A 12,273-nucleotide genomic window follows, 5' to 3' on the forward strand; every position below is an offset into this window, starting at 1 on the left:
TTACATATACACCTTATACACACAGCCTGAAGGTAATTTTAGCCAATATTTTTAATAACTTTGTGCATTAAACAAAGTGTGTCTACATTCACACAATTCATTTATGTTTCATATACACCTTATACACACAGCCTGAAGGTAATTAATACAACATTTTTAATAACTTTGTGTATTAAACAAAGTTTGTGTACATTGAGTCATCAAAAAACAAAGGTTTCACTATCTCACTCTCATTCAAAAACGTCCGTATTTCGGAATATTCCGTATTTCGGAATATTTGGATATGGGATACTCAACCTGTAATGCTATTTACACCATGTATAACAGTTCTCAGCATTAAGAAACATACTATAGTACACATACCTCTAAAATTATTATTATTATTATTATTATTATTATTATCCTTTATTTATATGGCGCCACATGGGATCCACAGCACCCAATTACATAGTAAACAAATAAGCAAAACCTGAAGACAGTAACTTACAATTCAATACAATATAAGACAAGTACAGGGTATATAGTAACATAGTAATTGAGGTTGAATAGAGGCAAAATGCCCATCATGTTCAACCTGTATTAAGTTGAGTTGATTATAATGTACCTGCTGAAGTAATGTTTCATGGCTAGTTAAGAACTATAAATCATGTTACACCCGGATTAACAATGTCAATATTTTAAATGTTATAACCTTGGATATCATATAAACATGTACTTGTGTCCGTCGGTAAATCATACAGCTCCAGTACATATAGTTAGCTGAAGAAGTTACAACCTGAATGACCAATCTCATAGTGTTGTGACACATCTTTATTAATGTTCAGATCCCAGGCATGATAATTAGAATTTCTTATTTCCACTAGGAAAATATAGATCGCTTGGATGTATGAAAAAACACTGGCATGGACAGGGGCTCTGTAGGAGCCTGTGCCTGAAGTGTCTAAGAAGTGAAGGGATTGCTAAATGCTAATGCAATACCTTCACTTCTTCTTAGGGAGCTGTGCGCACTACTGAGCATGTGTGGTCTGCAGACCAAGCATCTCTGAGTGGAGAGTGCCAGGAAGGGATCCAATGATACCTCTCTAAGTAACTCTTGCACAATGTAGCCCAAAAGCTACAATAACTAACACCATCTGGAGATAGTGTTAGCTACCAGGGGCCAAGGTCCAGAATCAAGGCACCCTAAATAGATAGTGGTGACCCCCCTAGTGAAATAGCACAGCTGAGAGGACAAAGCATAAAGTAAGGTGCCAGGAATCCTACCATTTCCCACCCAATTCTCTCCAGCCTCATTCCCCAATGTTTCTGCAGCTCCAGCTCCCTAGGGTCTCTCCAGCTAGCCACAGTCTGTCTCTCCAATAAGCTTCCCGTATGTCTCACCAGCCAGCCCCCCTTCACCAGGTCATGTGTAGCTGCAGCGGGGTGCAGGCAGATGGCAGCTGGCCGGAAGACTTGCTCACTCTTTCAGGGGACCGGGAGTGCCACAATTTTCGGGAGCCTCCTGGCCATTCCGAGAGAGTAAGCAAGTATGCCTATGGGGCTGCTTATGCGAGTGAAAAAAGGGAGCTGCAGCAGATATCTCCAATCTCAGACTCCAGTCTCCTGGGACATATCTCTCACCTGTCTCCAGTGGTCCTAACTTTCCTGCTGCTTGCAGGACACACAGGATTGTGGTCACAATCCCAAACTCCAGGCCTTAACCAGTGCCACTTAACCTGTATACATCAAAATGTATACATCAAGTGTGTGCCTTTAAGACCTGCATTTATATCCAGTGGTGAGAATTTTGGCAATATACCTCCATTCTTTGTAGTTGACTTCTTTCAAAGAAATGAGAAGATAAAGGCAATCTTATTGCGGTCTGCTGAGTGACACAGTGCTGAGACAGACTGAATTGGCTAAAGAGATAAGAATTACTCCAACAAGTGGGAATTTTATTTTCACAAAAGACGATCATTATTTCATTTTGTGTGAATGCTGGGCTTGCCCTTAAAAGAAGAAAAACTATTATACAAAGAGTATGTATCACGTCTTTATCTAGAAGTCCTAAAACATTGTAGAACTTACTTAATGCTGTATTCCTAGGGAGGGTGAAAAAAATAAGATTTTACTCACCGGTAAATCTATTTCTCGTAGTCCGTAGTGGATGCTGGGACTCCGTAAGGACCATGGGGATTAGCGGCTCCGCAGGAGACTGGGCACAACTAAAGAAAGCTTTAGGACTACCTGGTGTGCACTGGCTCCTCCAACTAAGACCCTCCTCCAGACCTCAGTTAGGATACTGTGCCCGGAAGAGCTGACACAATAAGGAAGGATTTTGAATCCCGGGTAAGACTCATACCAGCCACACCATTCACACCGTATAACTCGTGATACTATACCCAGTTAACAGTATGAAATATAACTGAGCCTCTCAACAGATGGCTCAACAATTACCCTTTAGTTAGGCAATAACTATAAACAAGTATTGCAGACAATCCGCACTTGGGATGGGCGCCCAGCATCCACTACGGACTACGAGAAATAGATTTACCGGTGAGTAAAATCTTATTTTCTCTGACGTCCTAAGTGGATGCTGGGACTCCGTAAGGACCATGGGGATTATACCAAAGCTCCCAAACGGGCGGGAGAGTGCGGATGACTCTGCAGCACCGAATGACCAAACTCTAGGTCCTCCTCAGCCAGGGTATCAAACTTGTAGACTCTTACAAAAATGTTTTAACCCGACCAAGTAACAGCTCGGCAAAGTTGTAAAGCCGAGACCCCTCAGGCAGCCGCCCAAGAAGAGCCCACTTTCCTCGTGGAATGGGCTTTTACAGCTTTAGGGTGCGGCAGTCCAGCCGCAGAATGTGCAAGTTGAATCGTGCACAGATCCAGCGAGCAATCGTCTGCTTAGAAGCAGGAGCACCCAGCTTGTTGGCTGCATACAGGAGAAATAGCGAGTCAGTTTTCCTGACTCCAGCTGTCCTGGAAACATATACTTTTCAGGGCCCTGACTACATCCAGTAACTTGGAATCCTCCAAGTCCCAAGTAGCCGCAGGCACCACAATAGGTTGGTTCACATGAAAAACTGATACCACCTTAGGAAGGAATTGGGAACGAGTCCTCAATTCCGCCTTATCCATATACAATACAGATAAGGGCCTTTGTATGACAAAGCCGCCAATTCTGATACACGCCTGGCCGACGCCAAGGCCCACAGAATGACCACTTTCCACGTGAGGTATTATAGCTCCACGGATTTAAGTGGCTCAACCCAATGCGACTTCAGGAAATCCAACACCACGTTGAGATCCCACGGAGCCACTGGAGGCACAAACGGGGGCTGACTATGCAGCCCTCCCTTAACAAAAGTCTGAACTTCAGGCAGTGAAGCCAGTTCAATTTTGGAAGAAAATCGATAGAGCCGAAATCTGGACCTTAATGGAATCCAATTTTAGGCCCATAGTCACCACTGACTGTAGGAAGTGCAGAAATCGACCTAGCTGAAATTTCTCCTTTGGGGCCTTCCTGGCCTCACAGTACGCAACATATTTCCGCCATATGCGGTGATAATGGTTTGCGTTCACTTCTTTCCTAGCTTTAAATAGTGTAGGGATAATTTCCTCCGGAATTCCCTTTTCCTTCAGGATCCGGCGTTCAACCGCCATGCCGTCAACGCAGCCGCGGTACGTCTTGGAACAGACAGGCCCCCTGCTGCAGCAGGTCCTGTCTGAGCGGCAGAGGCCATGGGTCCTCTGAGATCATTTCTTGGAGTTCTGGTTACCAAGCTCTTCTTGGCCCACCCGGAACAATGAGTATAGTTCTTACTCCTCTCCTTCTTATTATTCTCATTACCCTGGGTAAGAGAGGCAGAGAAGGGAACACATACACCGATTGGTACACCCACGGTGTTACCAGAGCGTCCACAGCTATCGCCTGAGGGTCCTTGACCTGGCGCAATATCTTTGTAACTTTTAGTTGAGGCGGGATGCCATCATGTCCACCTGTGGCCTTTCCCAACGGTGTACAATCATTTGGAAGACTTCTGGATGAAGTCCCCTCTCTCCCGGGTGGAGGTCGTGTCTTCTGAGAAAGTCTGCTTCTCAGTTGTCCACTCCGGGAATGAACACTGCTGACAGTGCTAACACATGATTTTCCGCCCATCGGAGAATCCTTGTGGCTTCTGCCATCGCCATCCTGCTTCTTGTGCCGCCCTGTCGGTTTACATGAGCGACCGCCGTGATGTTGTCTGACTGGATCAGCACCGGCCGGTGTTGAAGCAGGGGTCTAGCCTGACTTAGGGCATTGTAAATGGCCCTTAGTTCCAGAATATTTATGTGTAGGGAAGTCTCCTGACTTTTCCATAGTCCTTGGAAGTTTCTTCCCTGTGTGACTGCCCCCCAGCCTCGAAGGCTGGCATCCGTGGTCACCAGGACCCAGTCCTGTATGCCGAATCTGCGGCCCCCTAGAAGATGAGCACTCTGCAGCCACCACAACAGCGACACCCTGACCCTTGGAGACAGGGTTATCCGCCGATGCATCTGAAGATGCGACCCGGACCACTTGTCCAACAGATCCCACTGGAAAATCCTTGCATGGGACCTGGCTAATGGAATTTCTTCGTAAGAAGCTACCATCTTTCCCAGGGCTCGCGTGCATTGATGCACCGACACCTGTATACGTATTAGGAGGTCTCTGTCTAGAGACAACAACTCCTTGGACTTCTCCTCCGGGAGAAACCCTTTTTATCCTGTTCTGTGTCCAGAACCATACCCAGGAACAGTAGACGCGTCGTAGGAACCAGCTGCGACTTTGGAATATTCAGAATCCAGCCGTGCTGTTGTAGCACTTCCCGAAATCGACGAACAACTGCTCCCTGGACCTCGCCTTTATAAGGAGATCGTCCAGGTACGGGATAATTACTTTGGCCATTACCTTGGTAAATACCTCGGTGCCGGGGACAGACCAACGGCAACGTCTGGAATTGGTAATGACAATCCTGTACCACAATATTGAGGTACTCCTGGTGAAGAGGGTAAATAGGGACATGCAGGTAATCATCCTTGATGTCCAGTGATACCATGAAATTCTCCAGGCTTGCAATAATCGCCCTGAGCGATTCCATTTTGAACTTGAACCTTCGTATATAAGTGTTCAAGGCTTTCAATTTTAGAATGGGTCTCACCGAACCGTCTGGTTTTGGTACCACAACATTTTGGAATAGTAACCCCGGCCTTGTTGAAGGAGGGGTATCTTGATTTCACCTGCTGGAAGTACAGCTTGTGAATGGCCGCCAGTACTACCTTCCTCCGAGGGCAGCAGGCAAGGCTGATGTGAGGTAACGGCGAGGGGGAGTCGCCTCGAACTCCAGCCTGTATCCCTGTGATACTATTTGCAGAACCTAGGGATCCACCTGTGGGCAAGCCCACTGGTCCCTGAAGTTCCCGAGACGCGCCCCTACCGCACCTGTCTCCACCTGTGAAGCCCCAGCGTCATGCGGTGGACTCAGAGGAAGCGGGGGAAGATTTTTGATCCTGGGAACTGGCTGCTGGTGCAGTTTTTTCCTTCTTCCCTTGTCTCCATGCAGAAAGGAAGCGCCTTTGACCCGCTTGCTTTTCTGAAGCCGAAAGGACTGTATCTGAAAATTCGGTGCTTTCTTAGGCTGTGAGGAAACCTGAGGTAAAAAATTTTCTTCCCAGCTGTTGCTGTGGATACGAGGTCCCAGAGACCATCCCCAAACAATTCCTCACCCTTATAAGGCAGAATCTCCATGTGCCTTTTACAGGCAGCATCACCTGTCCACTGCCGGGTTTCTAATACCCTCCTGGCAGAATGGACATTGCATTAATTCTGGATGCCAGCCGGCAAATATCCCTCTGTGCATCCTTTATATATAAGACGACGTCTTTAATATGCTCTATGTTAGCAAAATATTATCCCTGTCTTAGAGTATTAATATTATCTGACAGGGTATCAGACCACGCTGCAGGCAATTGCAGGTCTCAGTATATAACCTGAGTGTGTATATACAGACTTCAGGATCGCCTCCTGCTTTTTATCAGCAGGTTCCTGCAAGGTGGCCGTATCCTAAGACGGCAGTGCCACCTTTTTTGACAAACGTGTGAGCGCCTTATCCACCCTAAGGGATATCTCCCAACGTGACCTATCCTCTGGCGGGAAAGGGTACGCCATCAGTAACTTTTTAGAAATTACCAGTTTCTTATCGGGGGAACCCACGCTTCTTTACACACTTCATTCATTCATGTGATGGGGGAACAAAACACTGGCTGCTTTTTCTCCCCAAAAATAAAACCCCTTTTATGTGGTACTTGGGTTCATGTCAGAAAATGCGTAACACATTTTTCATTGCCGAGATCATGTAACGGATGTTCCTAGTGGATTGTGTATATGTCTCAACCTCGTCGACACTGGAGTCAGACTCCGTGTCGACATCTGTGTCTGCCATCCGAGGTAACGGGCGTTTTTTGAGCCCCTGATGGCCTTTGAGACGCCTGGGCAGGCGCGGGCTGAGAAGCCGGCTGTCCCACAGCTGTTACGTCATCCAGCCTTTATGTAAGGAGTTGACACTGTCGGTTAATACCTTCCACCTATCCATCCACTCTGGTGTCGGCCCCACAGGGAGCGACATCCCATTTATCGGCCTCTGCTCCGCCTCCACGTAACCTTCCTCATCCAACATGTCAACACAGCCGTACCGACACACCGCACACACACAGGGAATGCTCTGACTGAGGACAGGACCCCACAAAGTCCTTTGGGGAGACAGAGAGAGAGTATGCCAGCACACACCAGAGCGCTATATAATGCAGGGATTAACACTATAATTGAGTGATTTTTCCCCCAATAGCTGCTTGTATACATATATTGCGCCTAAATTTAGTGCCCCCCCTCTCTTTTTAACCCTTTGAGCCTGAAAACTACAGGGGAGAGCCTGGGGAGCTGTCTTCCAGCTGCACTGTGAAGAAAAAATGGCGCCAGTGTGCTGAGGAGAAGCCCCGCCCCTTTTTCGGGGGACTTTCTCCCGCTTTTTCTGGAATACTGGCAGGGGTAATTTTACATCTATATAGCCTCTAGGACTATATATGATGTAGATTTGCCAGCGAAGGTGTCATATATTGCCCTCAGGGCGCCCCCCCCAGCGCCCTGCACCCATCAGTGACCGGAGTGTGAGGTGTACATGAGGAGCAATGGCGCACAGCTGCAGTGCTGTGCGCTACCTTGGTGAAGACCGAAGTCTTCTGCCGCCGATTTTCCGGACTCTTCATGCTTCTGGCTCTGTAAGGGGGACGGCGGCGCGGCTCCGGGAACGAACACCAAGGTCGGGTCCTGCGGTCGATCCCTCTGGAGCTAATGGTGTCCAGTAGCCTAAGAAACCCCAACTACCACCTGTTAGGTAGGTTCGCTTCTTCTCCCCTTAGTCCCTCGCTGCAGTGAGTCTGTTGCCAGCAGATCTCACTGTAAAATAAAAAACCTAAATATACTTTCTTTCTAGGAGCTCAGGAGAGCCCCTAGTATGCATCCAGCTCAGCCGGGCACAAGAATCTAACTGAGGTCTGGAGGAGGGTCTTAGTGGGAGGAGCCAGTGCACACCAGGTAGTCCTAAAGCTTTCTTTAGTTGTGCCCAGTCTCCTGCGGAGCCGCTAATCCCCATGGTCCTTACGGAGTCCCAGCATCCACTTAGGACGTCAGAGAAATAAAGAATAATCATCTAAAGCTCCATGCAGCCATTTTTTCTGAGGCTCCATGTTTTGTCTCACAGCAAAATAAAGCGGTGCGACTACGCAGACTGGTAAGAAGCCACAATCGTTCAGATTCCGCCTTATTGGTTCTGCATTTACATACTGTATCTCTAAGCAGCAGTGGTGCAAGTAGAAATATTTTCTTAGTGGTACAGAGTGCTGAAAAATTGGTGTGGTAATGTGTTGTGAGGGGGTGTGGCCACTTGCTGCTAGTGGGAGTGGCTACATGACACTAGCAGCGTGGCTACACGACAGCCCCTTTTTTGAGGGAATCTGGAGGCAAGGCTAAAAATATATAGTAATGCCTCCAGTATAATAGAAATATAGAGTGATGCCCCCAATTTAAGAACAATAAACAGTAATGCCTCCATTATAACAGAAAAATACAGCCACTGTCACACTCCCAGCAGGGCCAGCTCAGGGTATTTGAGCGCGCCGGGTGGCCATAGGGGGGCGTGGCTTCACACAGGGGGCGTGGTCAGTTACGCCCCCTGTACAGTAGTAGCGCCGCTGAAACGATGTGCGGTGCGCAATGACGTCATCGCGCACCGCACAGCAAAGGTCCTCTCCACGAAGGAAAACTAGACGTCAACGCGCACCGCACATCATTACAGAAAAGGTCCTCTCCACGAAGGGAAACTAGACACGTAGCGTCTAGTTTCCCTTCACAGCGGGACAGCGGGCAGCGGGGACAGCGGGCAGCGGCAGCAGGGGGCACAGCAGCAGCGGATCTTGCCGTGGTGCGGCGCACCGGGCAAAGTCCTGCTTGCCCGTGGCAAAATCCGCTACTGACTCCCAGTAACCCTGACAAAGTGGGAGGAGCCGTCATGCTGCCAAGCGCCATGGTCTTGTTGCTTTGTGGCACATTCTAATTGTGGTAATGGCAAAGTGTGTGGCAGGTGGTACTGCATAGCCGCTGCCAAATTCTTAAGTGTACTCCGTACCCGAGTGTACCCGCATACTTGCACCGCTGCTAAGCAGACATTTAAACTAATGATGTAAAATAATTTGCAGGTGCCACAATACCCAAAAGGGAATACTGTTTCAGCATTCGGTTTCTATGTTGGGCTACGGAGCAGGCACAGTGCGAGCAACAGCAAAATCAGTCTGCAAAATAGACCTGCATGAATCCAAGGAACTGGTAAAGGCACTTGTGTCTATATTATGCTGCACCATTGTATCTGTCAACACAGCTTCGGATATGATATATTATGAATACTAATATTTTTGTAATAGCCTGTCTAGTTTTGGCTCAACATTTAACTATTATATTATTAACACTTTTTTTATAACAAAACACTCAAGTATTGCACAGAAATATACAATTGTACAACTTTTTTATGTAATGGAACTACTGGAGCTAACTTAGGAACAAGATTATATAATTTTTTGGCACTATTTATTGAATATTAATTAGTGATAAAGTAATGTATAGTATGTGTTTATTGTGACTCCTTGTTATGGTCTGTCTGAACATATAGATGACAGTGCATGTAGTTAAGCAATCTCTCTAGTCGCTGTTAAGTTTTCAGTGAGTTTCAGATGAGTTTATTCTTTCTTACTGGTCATAAATTACAGAAATTTGCTGACCAATTTTTATACTAATCCTCTAAATCAGTGTTTCCCAAACTCGGTCCTCAAGTATCCCCAACAGTTCATGTTTTCCAGGTCTCCTCACAGGATTGCATGTGAAATCATTTGCTCCAACTGTGGCTTTTTTTAAATGTGTCAGTGAGTAATGAATACACCTGTTCTACTGCTAGGTGACCTGGAAAACATGAACTGTTGGGGGTCCTTGAGGACCGAGTTTGGGAACCACTGCTCTAAATGGCCCAAAGGGCATGTGGGTGTGGATTATTAGATCTACAATAAAAAGGTCTACAGTCAACAGCAGGCCCGGCGCTACCCGCTCAGCGAAGGGATGCAGTGCAGGGAGGCGCTGGGACGGAGAGGCGCTCCCCCCTGCTCTGCATTCCTTCCCTGCTGCGCCGTCCTGTCCCCTGTGCTGCTGCTGCTGCTGTGCCTATCACTGTATGACAGGCACTGGCTGCGGCACCTGCAGCATGAAAATCCTCCCCCCACCTGTGTGACAGGACAGCGCTGTGCACAGTACCGAAGGGGGCGGAGCTAAGCGGACCGGAAGGGGCGGGGCTAAATGGGCCAGAAGGGGCGGAGCTACACGGACCAGGCTGCTGTAGTGTAGGGAGACTGGCTTAGGTAAGTGAAGTGTGAGAGGGAAATGTGTGTGTGTGTGTGTGTGTGTGTGTGTGTGTGTGTGTGTGTGTGTGTGTGTGTGTGTGTGCGTTTATGTGTGCTTTAAGGACGCTACTACTACAGGGGGGGCATTACGTGTAACGACGCTACTAATAGGGGCCATTGCGTGTAACGACGCTACTACTGGGGGGTCATTACGTATAAGGACGATACTACTACTTAGGGGCATTATGTATAGGACGCTACTATTACTGGGGGGGCATTACGTATAACAATACTACTACTGGGGGAGGGCATTACGTATAAGGATGCTACTACTGGGGGGACATTATGTATAAGGACGGTACCACTACTGGGGGCGCATTACGTGTAAGGACGCTACTACTACTGGGGGTGTACTACGTATAAGGACGCTACTACAACTGGGGGAGGCATTACGTATAAGGACGCTACTACTACTAGGGGGAATTACGTATAAGGACGCTTCTACTACTGGGGGTGCACTACGTATAAGGATGCTACTACTACTGGAGGGGGCATTATGTATAAGGATGCTACTACTACTGGGGGGGGCATTACGCATAAGGATGCTACTACTACTGGGGGTGCATTACGTATAAGGACGCTACTACAACTGGAGGGGGCATTACGTATAAGGACGCTACTACTACTAGGGGGAATTACGTACTAGGACGCTTCTACTACTGGGGGTGCACTACGTATAAGGACGCTACTACTTGGGGCATTATGTATAAGGATGCTACTACTACTGGGGTGCATTATGTATAAGGACGCTACTACTACTACTGGGGGGGGCATTATGTATAAGGATGCTACTCCTACTGGGGGGGCATTATGCATAAGGATGCTACTACTACTGGGGGGCATTATGCATAAGGATGCTACTACTACTGGGGGGGCATTATGCATGAGGATGCTACTACTACTCGGGGGCATTATGCATAAGGATGCTACTCCTACTGGGGGGGCATTATGCATAAGGATGCTACTACTACTGGGGGTGCACTATGTATAAGGATGCTACTACTACTGGGGGGCATTATGCATAAGGATGCTACTACTACTGGGGGGGCATTATGCATAAGGATGCTACTACTACTGGGGGGGCATTATGCATAAGGATGCTATTACTACTGGGGGTGCACTATGTATAAGGACGCTACTACTACTGGGGGGCATTACATATAAGGACGCTACTACTACGGGTGGGGCATTACGTATAAGATGAATAAGATTGTGCTACATTGTGGCGTAATTTTGAATGGGGGTACTATTGTGTGGCTATGCCCCTTACTTGTGAGACTACACCCCTTTTTCCGGCGCGCGCCAAAGGAATATGGGAGGGCGCAAATTTATAGGTCAACAGGTCTACCACTAATAGTAGACATGCATTAGGTTGACAGGGTCAAAAGGTCGACATAGAATAGTTAGTAGGAAGGTTGACAGGGTCAAAAGGTCAACATGCAAATAGTCTTCACAGTTTTTATTTTTTATTTTTGGGGTGTTTTGTCACTTTTCTGCCACAAACAAGCCCCTTTAGTGTACCACGTTTTGGCGAATTCTGGGGGTTCCAAACATTAGTGGTATATGGAGTGATATTTTTAACTACTTTTTTGATGCCACTTTGTCCATGTGTAACTCCATTTTTGTATATGTATGACCTCATTGCTTTATATATGTACTTTTTATTAAGATTAGTGCTTTGCATACATATAGGCACCAGTTAGAAATATAGTCTCACGTTAAGTCACAAGTTGTCTTTCACCTTTGACCCAGTGCGAAATACATAGTGAGTGAGGAGCGTAGATAGCTTTTAGGCTGGCTGATCATAATAAATATATGTTCATATTATCAGTATCTGATGTTTGGGGTATTAAGTGGGTGAAAGGGGACACCTGTCAAGTAGAACATAAATTATGTTACGTGAATGACTACTGCACCCAGCTTAACAAATTTCTGTGGGTCTAAAATTAAACCACATTGTTTATTTTTATCGATCCATTAGTATTACATGTTTGTCTTTGTCAAAAGCTGCATCATAGAACTGCACCAGGTGATCTATTATCTTTCAGCACTTTTGTTAAGTAAAGGACTCTGAGGTATTACCTGTGTTACGGGTGACTAAACAGTAGTAACTACACTAAACCCCACTGCCTGGCCAGGAATGGACACTTGTGGATTAGTAGATTTGTATTCTCTAAAATCTACTAATTATACAAGGACACATATGTGCTGCTTACAAAGTGACTATTGCCCATATTAGAACTTTCCCAGCTATAAATTATTTATTATTAT

At 46.7% G+C, this 12,273-nt stretch overlaps 1 protein-coding gene across 7 annotated transcripts in view; it reads right to left on the reverse strand.

The window, feature by feature from the left end:
- The window catches only part of COL20A1 (collagen type XX alpha 1 chain), a 295,073-nt gene that overhangs the window by 207,069 nt on the left and 75,731 nt on the right, over window positions 1-12,273 (reverse strand). The window lies entirely within an intron of this gene.

Source organism: Pseudophryne corroboree, chromosome 3 (genome assembly GCF_028390025.1).
Source record: "Pseudophryne corroboree isolate aPseCor3 chromosome 3, aPseCor3.hap2, whole genome shotgun sequence".
NCBI classification, from domain to species: Eukaryota; Metazoa; Chordata; class Amphibia; order Anura; family Myobatrachidae; genus Pseudophryne; species Pseudophryne corroboree.